The 14849-nt window shown below is 39.2% G+C and overlaps 1 protein-coding gene across 6 annotated transcripts in view; it reads right to left on the bottom strand.

Moving 5' to 3' along the window:
* PRRG1 (proline rich and Gla domain 1) overlaps positions 1-14849 on the bottom strand; it is a 371943-nt gene that overhangs the window by 125935 nt on the left and 231159 nt on the right. For 4 of the 6 annotated variants that reach the window (XM_082446653.1, XM_082446652.1, XM_082446650.1 and 1 more), the window contains exon 1: positions 14492-14604. The exons of the other annotated variants lie outside the window; for them this stretch is intronic. The gene's annotated coding sequence lies outside the window, so the exon portion shown is untranslated. Of the gene's footprint in view, positions 1-14491; positions 14605-14849 lie in introns of those variants that run through there. 6 annotated transcript variants of the gene reach the window in all.

The following is a 14849-nucleotide window of genomic DNA, read 5'->3' as shown; positions in this document are numbered from 1 at the left end:
GTTGTCATTGCTGTTATTATCATTATTAAGGAAGATAATCTGTGCGGTCAGGAGTTGCTTGAGAGATGAGAAGAAAAAATAATGTGGGCAACCTTCTGAATAATGAACTCACTATACTCCTGTGAAGGACAGGGTTGCTAAGAGTGTGTTTGGGTCCCAGAGGAAAAAACAAAATCCCATTCTAAGCAGGATTTACCCCAGTGCCCTTCCTGGTCTTCTGAAGGCCCTGATTATCTTCTTCCTCTTATCAGCCCCGATGAAGTACACTAGAGGCCACCCACTCTAGTGGCAAGGAGTCGCGGGGTGTTCAGAATCCCGATTCCCAACCCTAACCAGGCAGAGACCAAGTAGTCAAAGACAACAGAGATGCTCTGACCCCTGGCTAATGAGGCTGAGATTCTGGCAGAGAACTAGCACCAGTTCATTAGTTAAGAACTGAAATGCAAATGAGGAGTTCAGACAGAAAAAGCAGAAGCCAACGCAGAAAGGTTAGGCATATACAACCTTTTAAGAAAGGAAAGAAGTCAGTCTTTAGGGGTGGGTGGGGCTTTCTAGAAGCACTGTGAAGGGTGGTACCTGTAGGCTGGAGGCTTTCAGTATCTGTGGATGGGCAGATCTGTGTTAAGCACTGGTAAGAAATGACTGAGGAGACCAGTAAAAAGGATATGATTACAGTGTTAGGAAAGAAGTAATGAACCCTGAACAAGGACAACAGAGTGGGGATGGACTATTGAAAACTTTGCAAAGGTCAATTCTGTAAACTACGTGAACATTCAGAGTTGAGAGAATGAAATATAAAGAAGATGCTAATAATAAATATTAATGTCTACCATTTGCATTTTAAGTTAAAGGAACTTTAAAATACAAGGAACACTAAATTTTGTATAGTTCATATTAATGCAACAGAAACATTTGTATTTTCAGACTAACTGCTTATGAGCCTAAAGAAAGAATTTTATTTTTACTCCTCTATATAACAATGTTTTCTTGATAAATCCTAGGGAAAATATGAGTGAGATACTGAAGTATGATAAAATTACACAGGAAAGTAAATATACTCTTGCCAAAATCATTATTCTGGTCCCATGAGTAATACTAACACAGAGGAAAAAACTAGGACTATATTCCATTAACTTTTTTTCTGCAGTGACAGCAAATTTTAAACTAGGCATGTGTTTCTAACTTTGCCAGCTTTCTCCCTGAAGCAAACGTGTCAGAGAGGATTACTGTGGCAAGTTAGTCATATGGACTTTTTTTTGTTGTTTACAAAATGGTAATGCATAACATTAGAAACCAAACCACAAAGAACAGGCTCTCTAGAGCCAGACTGGAGCACATACACAGAACATACAGTGCTTTGAGTAACAAGGTTTTGTCACTCAAAAAGGAGGAGTCTGGTTACCTAGGATTCCAGGAAATAACACATATCTTCTAAGACACAAAGGAGGGAAAAAACAGAATGCAAGGAACTTATTCCAAGGCAGGAATATAAAATAGAATACATTTTCCTAAAGAAATCCTAGATTCTAAATTCTGAGGCACTGAAAAAAACGTACCTAAGAAGCTCAAATTGTTACTTAAATTCTGGCCCATTTAACTGCCAAGACTTTCAAGAAGATAATGAATGCTATCAAAAATTCATCATAAGTATGTGAATGAGCTTGAAAAGAAGTATACCAGCTATTTCCATACAATAATAGAGAAAGCAAAGCAACCACTGAGCATTTTTAAGAGCTCTGATTATCTCTGCCTTGTGGAACTTTATTCGACTCTCACTTCATTATGCTCAATAACATTCTTGAGAAATATTTATGTTTCTGCTTTACAAAGGGTAAAGCATACCCCTTTCACAGCAAAGGTGTTCAATAAATGCTAAATAAAAGTTTGACATACGTTGTATAAAGCCATTTCTTTAAGAGACTCTAAAAGTCAACTTGCACTGACATTATTATTTCAAGGTTTTCAGGATAACCCAATCACTTTGCCATTGTAGGAAAGGTATTGCAATACCAAGAGGTTGTCTTCTAAACCCTGTGAAAAGGGAGAAAAATCAAAACAAAACCAGAGTCAGATATGGCAGGAATGTTGGAATTATCAGACCAGGAATTTTAAAATACTAAGAATAACATGCTATAGGCTTTAATGGAAAAAGTAAACAACATGCAAGAAAAGATGGATAATGTAAGCAGAGAGATGGACATTCTAAGAAAGTATCAAAAAGAAGTGCTACCAATCAAAAACGCTGTAACTGAAATAAAGAATGCCTTTGATGGGCTCATTAGTAGAATGGACACAGCTGAGTAAAGAATCTCTAAGCTTGAAAATATGACAATAAAAACTTACCAAAACTGAAAAGAATATCCAAGAACTCTGAGACAACTACAAAAGATGTAACATATGTGTAATGAGAATACCAGAAAGAGGAAACAGAGAAAAGAACAGAAGCAATATCTGAAGCAATAGTGAGTGAGAATTTCCCCAATAAGTGTCAGATACCAAACCACAGATCCAGGAAGCTCAGAGAACACCAAGCAGGATAAATGCTTAAAAACAAAACAAAACAAAGAAACAGGGCTTCCCTGGTGGCACAGTGGTTAAGAATCCGCCTGCCAATGCAGGGTACATGGGTTCGAGCCCTGGTCCAGGAAGATCCCACATGCTGCGGAGCAACTAAGCCCGTGCGTCACAGCTACTGAGCCTGCGCTTTAGAGCCTGCGAGCCACAACTACTGAGCCCGCGTGCCTACAGCCCATGCTCCGCAACTAGAGGAGCCACTGCAATGAGAAGCCCACGCACAGCAACGAAGAGTAGCCCCCACTTGCTGCAACTAGAGAAAGCCCATGTGCAGCAACGAAGACCCAACGCAGCCAAAAAATAAACAAATTAATTAATTAAAAAAACCAAAAACAGAAAGTTAAAAAAAAAACAAAAAGAAACAAAAAAAAGCTATGTCTAGGCATGTTATATTCAAATTGCAGAAAACCAAAGACAAAAAAATCTGGAAAAAAGCCGAAGGGGGAGAAAAAAAACTTACCTATAGAGGAACAAAGGTAAGTTGATCCTTGAACAACCTGGGTTTGAACTGCCCGGGCTCACTTATATGCAGATATTTTTCAATAGTAAATACTGAAGTACTACACGGCCCACGGTTGGTTGATTTTGCAGATGCAGAGGATGCAGATGCAGAGGGATGACTGTAAGTTATACTCACTTGGATTAACCCCCACATTGTGCAAGGCTTAACTGTACATCTGACTTTCCCTCAGAAACCAAGCAAGCAAGAAGGGAGTGAAGAGACGCATTTACAGTGTTGCGATTAAAAAAATCCACCAATTCAGAATTTTGTACCCTGAGAAATTATCTTTCAAAAGGGAAGGAGAAATAAAGACTTTCTCAGACAAACAAAAACTGAGGAAACTTTTAGGCAGTAGATCTGCCTGACAAGATATGTTAAAAGAAGTTCTTCAGAGAGAAGGAAAATAATATGTCAGAAATAAGGATCTACATAAAGAAAGGAAGAGCATCAAAAAATGAATAACTAAACGTAATATAAAAACTTTGATTTTTCTTATTCTTAAATGATCTAAAAGATAACAATTTGTTAAAATAATAGCAACAATGTATTCAATTATGAATGCTTATATATGTAATATGCTTTTGTATAAGTGAAATGAATGATAACAATCATACAAGGAATAGGAGGGAGGAATTTGGAATATTTTTTTATTATTCGGTACTTGTATTACCCACGAAGTGATACAGTATTATTTGAAAGTGGAATTGGATTAGTTGGAAATGTATATTTAGCAAATGCTAGGGCAACCATTAAAAGTTTTTAAAAAAAGCATAACTGATACACTAATGAGAGAAAATGGAATCATATAAAGTACTCAAAACCACAAAAAGGCAGAAAAAGTATGAAAGACAAAAACAGGAACAAAGAACAAGGGCAACAAATAGAAAACAGTAACAAATATGGTAGTTATTAATCCAACTATATCAATAATCCCTTTAAAATGTCAAAGATCTAAATATACCAATGAAAAGACAGATTGTCAAAGAGGATGAAAAAAACAAAACCCAAATATATGTTGTCTACAACAGGGGTCCCCAACTCCCAGGCCGCAGACCAGAACCGGTCTGTGGCCTGTTAGGAACCAGGCCGCACAGCAGGAGGTGAGTGGTGGGCAAGTGAGCGAAGCTGCATCTGCCGCTCCCTGTCACTCGCATTACCACCTGAACAGTCATCCTCCTCCCACCCCTGTCCGTGGAAAAACTGTCTTCCACGAAACCGGTCCCTGATACCAAAAAGGTTGGGGACCGCTGGTCTACAAGAAACTCATTTTATTATTTTTTTTAACTTTTTACTTTATATTGGAGTATAGCTGATTAACAATGTTGTGATAGTCTGAGGTGCACAGCAACGCAACTCAGCCATACATATGCATGTATCCATTCTCCCCCAAACTCCCCTCCCATCCAGGCTGCCACATAACATTGAGCAGAGTTCCCTGTGCTATACAGAAGGTCCTTGTTGATTATCTACTTTAAAGATAGCAGTGTGTACCTGTCAATCCCAAACTCCCTAACTAACCCTTCCCCCCACTCTTCCCCCCGGGGAACCATATGTTCTTTCTCTAAGTCTGTGAGTCTGTTTCTGTTTTGTAAATAAGTTCATTTGTATCATTTCTTTTTAGATTCCACATATATGTGGTATCATACGATGTTTCTCTTTCTCTGTCTGACTTACTTCACTCAGTATGACAATCTCTAGGTCCATCCACGTTGCTGCAAATATTCAGAAACCCATTTTAAATATAAAGACACATATAGATGAAAAGTAAAGACAGAGAAAGATACACCATGCTATTAATTAATCAAAAGAAAGCAGAAGCAGTTGTATCAATTTCAGACAGAGCTACTTCAGGGCAAGGAAAGTTGTCAGAGCTAAGAGGATAATACCATAACATAATGATAAAGGGGTCGATCCTCCAAGAAGACATAACAATCCTCAGTGTGCATGCACATAACAACAAAGTGTTAAAATATATTTGGCAAAACCTGACAGAACTGCAAGGAAAAGTAGATGAATCCCCTATTATAGTTGCAGACTTTAACACTCCTCTAACAGAAATGGACAGATCCAGCAGGCAGAAATTCAGTAAGTACATAGTTAAACCCTACAGCACCATCAGTCAATTGGATATAATTGGTATCTAAAGACTACTTCATCCAACAACAGCAGAATTCACAATTTTCTCTAGCTTGATGGAATATGCACCAAAATAAACCACATTCTGGAACATAAAACACAACCTTAACAAATTTAAAAGAATAGAAATCATACAATGTCTGCTCTCAGACCACAATGGAATTACACTAGAAATCAGTTAACAGTAAGATAACTGCAAAATCCCAAAATATATGCTGATTAAACAACTCACTTCTAAACACCACATGGGTCAATGAAGAACTCTCAAAATAAATTTTAAAATATTTTGAACTAAATGAAAATGAAAATGCAACTTACCAGACACTATGGAATGCAGTGAAAGCAGTGCTTAGAGGGAAATTTATAGCATTGAATGCATATATTAAAAAAGAAGATCTAAAATTAACAATCTAAGGTTCCACCTTAGGAAGCCAGAAAAGAGCAAATTAAATTCAAAGTAAGCAAAAGAAGAGAAATAATAAAAATTAGAGCAGATAACAAGAAATCAACAGAGAAACTAAAACCTAAACCTGATTCTTTGAAAAGATCTTTAAAATTGGTAAACTTCTAGCCAAGCTAAGAAAAAAAAAGACGAATTACAATATGAGAAATGAAATAAAAGACATCACAACAGATCGCATGGAGACATTAAAAGGTTAATAAAAGATTATTATGAACAAATCCATGCCCACAAATTTTATAACCTAGATTAAACAAACCACTTCTCTGAAAGAGTCAATCTGCCAAAACTTACACAAGAATAGACAGTATGAAGAGGCCTATATATATTAAAGAAATTAAATCAAAAATTAATAATCTTCCAAAACAGAAAGCAACAGGCCCAGATGGGCTCACTTGAGAATTCTATCAAACCCCTAAGGAGAAATTATACCAATTTTCTACAATCTCTTCCAGAAGATAGAAACCAAACCAAGGGAATACTTCCTAACTCATGAAGCCAGAATTACCCTAATACCAAAACCAAAGACATTACAGGAAAAGAAAACTACAGACTAGTATCTCTCATGAACATACATGCAAAAATCCTCAAGAAAAGATTAGCAAATCAAATGCAACAATGTATAAAAAAGATTACACACCATAACCAAGAGAGATTTATCCCATGTATGCAAGGCTGTTTCAACATTTGAAAATCAATTAATGTAATCCATCACATCAATAGGCTAAAGAAGAAAAATAACATGATCTTATCAGTAGATGCAGAAAAAGGACTTGACAAAATCCAACACCTATTCATGATTAATAACTCTCAGAAAATTAAGAATAGAGGGGAACTTCCTCAATGTGTTAAGGATATCTACAAACAACCTACAGCTAACATCATACTTAATAAGGAGAAACTCAAAGCTTTCCAACTAAGATAAGGAACAAAGAAATAATGTCCCCTTTCACCACTCCTTTCCAAGTTATACAGACTGGTAAGTAAGAAATCAAACGTTCACAGATGGCATTATCATCAATGTAGAAAATCCAAAAGAATCAACAACAACAGCAACAACAAAAGACCTCCTGGAACTAATAAGCAATGACAGAAATGTTACAAGATACAACATTAATATGCAAAAGTTAATCAATTTCCTATATACCAGCAATAAATAAGTGGAATTTGAAATTAAAAATATATTACCATTTACATTAGCACTCCCCCCCTAAAATGAATTACTTATGTGTAAATCTAAAAAATTTGTACAAAATCTATATGAGGAAAATTCCTCATAACTGTGACAAAAGATATCAAAGAACTAAATAAATGGAGAATTATTCCATGTTCATGGACAGAAAGACTCAATAGTGTCAAGATGTCAGTTTTTCCCAAGTTGATCAATAGATTCAACACAATCTCCGTCAAAATCTAGCAAGTTATTTTGTGGATATCAACAAACTTATTCCAAAATTTATATGGAGAGGCAAAAGACCTAAAAGAGTCAACTCAATACTGAAGGAGAAGAACAAAGTCAGAAGACTGACTCAACCCCATTTACAGAATTACAATAAAGGTACAGTAATCAAGAGAGTGTGGTATTGAGAAAGAACACAAATAGATCAATGAAATAAAACAGAGAGTCCAGAAAAAAGACCCAAATAAATATAGTCAACTGATTGTTAACAAAGGAGCAAAGGCAACATAACGGGGCAAAGATAGTCTTTTCACCAAATGGTGCTATAACAACTGAACATCCACCTACAAAGAAAAAAAATGAATCTAGACACAGAGTTTACACCTTTCACAAAATTTAACTCAAAATGGATCAAAGACCAAATGTAAAATACAAAACTATAAAACTCCTGGAAGATAACATAGGAGAAAACCTAATTGGCCTTGGATATGGCAATGACTTTTAGATACAACACTAAAGGCATGATCTGTGGAAGAAATAAATTGATAAGCTGGATTTCATTAAAATTAAAAACTTCTGCTCTGTGAAAGACAATGTTAAAAGGATGAGAAGACAAGCCACAGTCTGAGAGGAAATATTTGCAAAATAGACATCTGATAAAGGAGTGTTATCCAAAGTATACCAAAAAACTCTTAAAACTCAATAAGAAAATTAACAACCTGATTTAAAAAATGGGCAAAAGATCTGAACAGACACCTCAAGAAAGAAAATATACAGATGGCAAGTAAGCATATGAAAAGATGTTTAATATCTTATATCATTGGTGAATTCCAAATTAAAGCAATGAGATATTACTACACACCTATTTGAATGACCAAAATCCAAAACACTGACAAAACCAAATGCTAGTGAAGATGTGGAGCAACAGGACTTCTCATCCACTGTAGGTGGAGATGCAGAATGGTACAGCCTCTTTGGAATACAAACTGGCAGTTTCTTACAAAGTTAAACATACTCTTATCATATGATCCAGCAATTGTGTCCACAAAAAAACCTACACATAGATGTTTACAGCAGCTTTATTCACAATTGCCAAAACATGGAAGCAACCAAGATGTCCTTCAGTAAGTTAACAGATAAATAAATTGTGATATATCCAGAAAAATTGAATATTATTCAGCACTGAAAAGAAATGAGCTATCAAGCCATGAAAAGACATGGATGAAAAGTAACGCATATTGCTACATGAAAGAAGCCAATGTAAAAAGTTCACACACTGTGGAATTCCAACGATATGACATTCTAGAAAAGGTAAATCTATGGAAACAGTAAGAAGACCAGGGTTGCCAGGGATCAATAGGCAGAGCACAGAGGATTTTTAGGGCAGCAAAACTATTCTGTATGATGTTACAATGGTAGATGCATGTCATTAAACATTTATCCAAACCCACACAATGTACAACACCAAGAGTGAACTCTAATGTAAACTATGGACTTTAGGGGATAATGATGTGTCAGGCAGGTTCACTGCTTATAACAAAGGTACCACTATGTTGCAGGATGTTCATAGTGGAAGAGTTCGTGTGTGTTTGGGGGTATATGGGAACTCTGTATTTTCTGCTCAATTTTGCTGTGAACCTAAAATGCTCTAAAAAACAGTTCACTAATGTTTTTAAAGCAAAGGAGTAACCCCTTCTCTTTCCTTGTAATGATTTGCTCCATTCCCAGAGCTTCCTGTTCACCCATGCCACTCTCCTGAATTCCACCTGGATATCAAACAGTCATCTCAGACTCCGCGTGCCTAGTACTGAATTCTTAGTCTTCCTTCTCTCAAATTTTCTTCTCCAACAATCTTCTATATCTCACTAAATGGCTACTCCATCCTTCTAGTTGTTCAGATCAAAATCCTCGGCATCATCCCTGACTCTCATGCTTCGTCACACTCCCCTTCCAATTCCACTTCCAATAAGTGAGCAGGAAATCTGATCACTTATCATACCTCCAGCATTATACTGTCTTGGTCCGAGCCACCACAACCTCTCCTCGAATTGGTCTCTTCTGTTCTTGCTCCCCTTACAATCTATTCTCCACAAAGCACTTAGATTGATCCTTGCAAAAAAGAAATCAGATCACATCATTTCACTCTTCAGACGCTTCATGGCTTTCCTTCTCACTCAATAACCTTACAATGTCCTCTCACAATGAGCTGAATAGCCCTACATGCTCTTCCCACCCTCCAACACACCTTCTTACTTATCTGACCCTGCTTCTTATTATTCATCCCCACTCATTCATGCTACTCTAACCACAAGGACTGTTTTGTGATTCCTAGCAAAAAGGTCTCAAAAAGGTACCACCTCAGGACCTCTATACTTGCTGTTCTCTGTGCCCAGAAAGCTCTTCCTCCAAATAAATGGTTTTCTCATCTCTTACAAGTCTTTGCTGACAGCGAAGTCTTCCCTGATCACCACCCTCCAACAGACTCTATTCACCTATTGGTGAATACCTATAGATGCTCCACTATTCACTTTCCCTACTTTGTATTTCTCCAAAGAATGCAACACTTTATAACTTTACATACATACACACATATACATATGTGTGTATGTATATATATATATACACACACACACACACACAGAGCGCACATGCACACTTATATTTTACTTATTTATTTTGTTTATTATCTTCCTCCCTCAAATAGGATGTGAGCTCCTTGAGGACAGAAATTTCCAATAAAATACAAATATTTTATTCACTGCTGTATCCTTAGTTCTTAGAACAATGCCTGGCAATTGAGAGGCACACAAACATTTGTTGAATAATAATCATATAAATACTTATGATATGTCATCTTATGGCAAGGGCTGGGGCAACAGCATTACAGCACAGCATGTCTAGACTTAATTTCAAAAAATTCTTCTAAATGAGAAAAGTCGTGAAAAAACACAACTGTGTAACCATTAGAGGTAGCTGGAGTAGCTGAACTGACTAGTTTATTGACCAGCACTACTAACCTTGAAAAATCCACAGAGTTCATGGACTATTTAAGTTCCACTGAACAGTAGTGTGCAAACAACCTCCCTTAAGGAGTGTTCCTTCAACTTCTCCCCTCTCTACCTTTAGATTTATTTTTCTTCACTCATTCTTTTCCCCTCTATTCTCTTGGTGCCCGATTCTATTCTCTCCTGCCCTCTGGATCCAGTTCTCTATTTCATCAATTATATTCCCTTAGCCATTACACCTTCAAACACTCAAGCAGGCTTTCTACCTCTTTTTACGAATTCCTATTTTCTTGATCCCTTAAAATTCTCAAACTCCAGTTTTTTTCTTCGCTTCTCACTTCATCAACAATTTACCAAAAACTTGGTTTATTTTCACTGCTTCTACTTCCTGACCATCATTGTTCAAAGAAGTGGTTCTTAACCAGGGTGTACATAAAAATCTCCTGGAACTTTTTTCATGCCCAGGTTCCATACTCTGAAATTCTGACTTGATGAGTTTGCATGGGGGGGAAGGGCACTAAACATAAGTATGCTGGTGAAAACAACTCCCTAACAGAGTCTAATGCACATCCCAGATTAAGAACCATTACCTCAAATACCTGACATATGTTTTTTCTGGTCGTAATAATGATAATATTCCACCAACTGAGGAGTATAATTAAATCAACCCTCTGTATCTGACACACATGAAAAACAAACAAAAAGGCTCCTGGTCACCAAATCCAACTGTGTTCTCTTAGTTTTATCCTTTCCAAACTTTACAAGATATTTGATACCACCAGCTTTAAGAACGCTCCTCTCTTCGATAACTTTCTGGTCTTTTTTTTTTTTTTGGTCTCCTTTCCTCCCTGCCAATTTGTCTTAATCCATCTAGATCAGTGCCTCTCAATGTGATCCAAGGGTCAGCAGCATCACTATCATTTGGAAACTTGTAAGGAATGAAAACTCCTCAGGCCCCATCCCAGACATCAGAAACTCTAGGGATGGGGCCCAGAAATCTACGCATTCTTGTGATTATTATGCATGTTGATGTTTGGGAACCACTGTGCTAAGCCACCTGTTTTGGAAATATGGGAGGAATCTACAATCACAGGACTGAAGCTCGAACAGAGTAGATGTCAATATATCCATATTTTGAAGTTAACTGCTAGTGAAATTATAGTACTTGTCATAAGAAATGGCAATTAGAAATAACGATAGCTACCATTATTAGGGCAATTAGTATGTGCTAGATATTATGATAAGCTGTTAATACACTTGATCTCACTTATCAGGTGTTATAATTATCATTTTTACAGATGAGGAAACTGACAGAGAAAGATTTTTAACATCTTGCCTCCAAATTTCACGCCCTTGACCACCATATTATTGTCTCCTGCAAAGAGTGGGAAAGGAGTCTGGGACAGAATCCTAAGAAGACTCAGAGGAAGTGACTGAGGTTGACTGGTCAAAGAATGAGAGGAAAAAACAGAAATAAGGGAGGAAGTCTAGGTGAGGAAAGTTTTAAGTAGGAAGCCTTAATCGCAGTAGTTGGGAATTTTTTTTTTTTTTCAGTGAATCTACAGACCACAGAGGATGTAGAACTTTTTTAGAAAATGTTTTATGGCGGCTACTCATTCTCTCTGATTCCCAAGTTTTACTGACAAAAACCAGACACTAACTTGGAGTGTTTTGGGGGGAACAGTGGTTAATATTACATATATTTTAAAAAAGTGACATGAAGAAAAAGAGCTTTTACATATAGGTGGAGAGGGGATAAATTAAGTGAGGGGAGAAACCTTACAAGTTTACTAAGAGCCAGAATAGGTTTTCTGCTTTGCAGGCACAGAAGCCTGGAGTAACCAAGTAGTCAATCCTGACTCATTTTTAAAACTAAAGTATCAATTTTCTTCACTTATAAATTGAGTAAACATTTGCTCACGGTATTCTCTCCAATGGGTAAATCCATCTAGCAGACGAAAGCTAGGTTTAGGGGTGATGAGCTTGAGTGGTAAGGAGCAAGAGAAAGATAATCCCTGTTATGAGCCAGAGGTGACTAGAAGGCCAGTGATGCTGGTGGAGTTAAGAGAACTGGCCGGCAGAAATAGGACAAGCCTATTGAGGGCACTCTAAAGTGAAGAGACTCATTAGCCAAATACTCAAATCACCTTACAGTTTAGGAGGAGTATAATGTAATTGACTAGTCTCTCTAATTGGTCTAATAGGTTACAGCTTCTTTAGTTACATTAGCTTTCATAAGATACCATGTGGCCAGCTTAATCCACTTAAAAATTTCCTAAATTCCAGCAGCACCCTATTTGTGTCTTTCTACAAATGATTAATCTTCGTTTCATGTTGACTTTTCACTTGTTTCAGTGTCAGAAGTTGACCTTTTAAAGGAATTGGCGTTTTTCTGATGTCTATTTTGTCTATATCCGCAAAGCTTTTGCACCTCTTTTAGAAGGATAATCCACAGACTAATACATGGGAACATATTTCCATACTTGTTTCTTATCCATATTCCAAATAATGTTGTTCAAATACTAAATATAATTTCAGCATTCTGAATTTCTTCCATTACCCCATGAACTTTATGTGATACGAATTACTATCTTTCCAACAGCACTTATTAACATCTAACTGTATTCATTAGGCACTTAGTACCTACCCAGCAGCCCTAGGTACTGGGATAACACAGAAGACTGAAGTTCCAGTAGCAAGAGAGAAATAAGGCCAGTAGTATCAGTTTAGCAGAAAAGAGGGGTGACTAATTCATTCTGATGGATCTGGCAATTTTTCCAAGTGGTGAATTGGGCTGAGTCTGAAGGGATGAATAGGAGTTCATTAGCCACTGGAAAAGGGAAGTATCCCTAACACCTTCCCCCCCAAATCTGGTACTGTTAGTGGCATTTAACTTAAAATAACAGTAAAAGAAAGAATAAAATGACAATAACACAAGAAGAAATCATGCTCACTTCATGATTTGGGGGTTGGAGGGGGGACTGAGCCTTTAAACACACTTCAGATCTGAAAGTAAATGTTTATAAAACAGGATTCACAATCGAGGGAAAGGGGTGGAGGAGGAAGAAGTTCAGTTTGTTTTATTGTATTAAGTTAAACAAATGAGTAAAAATATCAACATCTATGCTTGGGAACACATACTACTTTCCATAAAGATCCTAAGCTTGAAAAGGAAAGCCTCAGAACCTTATCTAAAATTACAATATTTGCCCCAGTGTTTTATATCCCCAATATCATTTTTTCCCCAATATCATTTTTAAGGGTTCTAAAGTGAATCTGCTGAAGAACTTAGCAGCATCTACACTCACTCACTCACACACACACACACAATAATCCACTCTTGATTGAAACAATCAACCACACCCTAACCAACTTCCACTTACTCTTTCACACCTCCACATCCTTCAAAGTTTGGCTTAATTTATACTATGACTATCTCAAAGCATTAATTTAGCTCTAAGTTTTGACACTCCACCTCTTCATCCTTCCGTTCAATTATTTCCTCTTAAATTCCATTAATTTCGCCATTCTCCTTAAGGGACACTTAGAAAATACATCAACAGCACAATTACAAAACCAATGGCTGCAGCCAGTCTGAACACACACACTAATTTCCACTCATATCCCTCTCGAGGCTGTTTCTACCACTGATCAAAATCAGCGGACCAGGAAGGAGGAAAAAGCTGAGCCAGGAGGGTTGTTCCCTTCCTTCCACTCCCCCCAAGCCTGCCCCCCCCGCTCCCCCTTCCCCCAGGGCCGCATCGCGACCTCGTGCGCCCCCCCTCCACCGACCCGCCCCCGCTGTTACCAGCCACTGCCTAGAAAACAGTCATAGCCTTTGTTAAAACGTCCATGAGCACAATGTACCAGAAGACGGACACATTCCCGGGGGCGGGGTGAAGAAAGTCACACGAATGCCACGCCCTCCTTGGCACAAGCTTGGGGCGACAGCCCACCGCCTCCAAATCCTCTCCCCCCGCGATGCGGAATGTTCCTGGCAACTCTGCACTCCGAGACGGCAGCGCGGGGGAAGGGACAGGCCCGGGACGCCCGCCGCTCAGGGGCACCAAGCGGGGGTACTGAACTTGAAGCTGGGACACCCTCCAGCGCCCTTGGCGAGGCTCCCGGTTCTGCCAAGCCTGAGTCCGGACTTCCAGCCTCTGGAGCCCTTTCCTTCAATTTCTCCTCACACATACCCTCTCCCGCTCCCGCCACCACGCACTCAGCTCCCCACGCGGCCGGGGCCGGACACTGTCCGGCAGCGCGGCCAGCCCCGCTGCCGCACGTCTGGTAGGTTTCTCCTTATGGGGCCGACGTCTCCCCGGGCCGCCACCCGCACACGCTCCGAACCCTCCCCGGACGCCCGCCCAAACCACGTTCCCCGGCTGCGAGCCCCGCGCCGCCACCGCACTCACCGCGCGCCCCGCGCCACTACTCTGCGCTCTGCCGGCCGCCAACCGCGCCTGCGCCTTCCCACCGCCGCCGAGCCCAGGAGGAGCCAGGAGCCAGGAGCCGACGGGAAGGGCGGTGGGAAGCGGCGGGGGCGGGGCCCGGGCGGAGTTAGGAAGGAGAGGGGAGGGGCCAGGCAGGGTGGGAAACAGAGGGGCGGGGCATCCGCCGCCTAGGTTCGGAAGACTTAGCGCTCAGGGCACCGAGTTAGAGCTTTCCACTCTTGAGATCTGTTATAAATAACACTGGCAAGAGAAGTCGTCGAGGCCCCTGGGTGCACCCCACGCACATTCACACTCCAGAAACCCCAGCTTGGCGCGGGGC

Source organism: Balaenoptera physalus (assembly GCF_965194825.1).
Source record: "Balaenoptera physalus genome assembly, chromosome: X".
Taxonomy (NCBI): Eukaryota; Metazoa; Chordata; class Mammalia; order Artiodactyla; family Balaenopteridae; genus Balaenoptera; species Balaenoptera physalus.
This window is presented reverse-complemented; position numbering and strand designations above follow the sequence as displayed.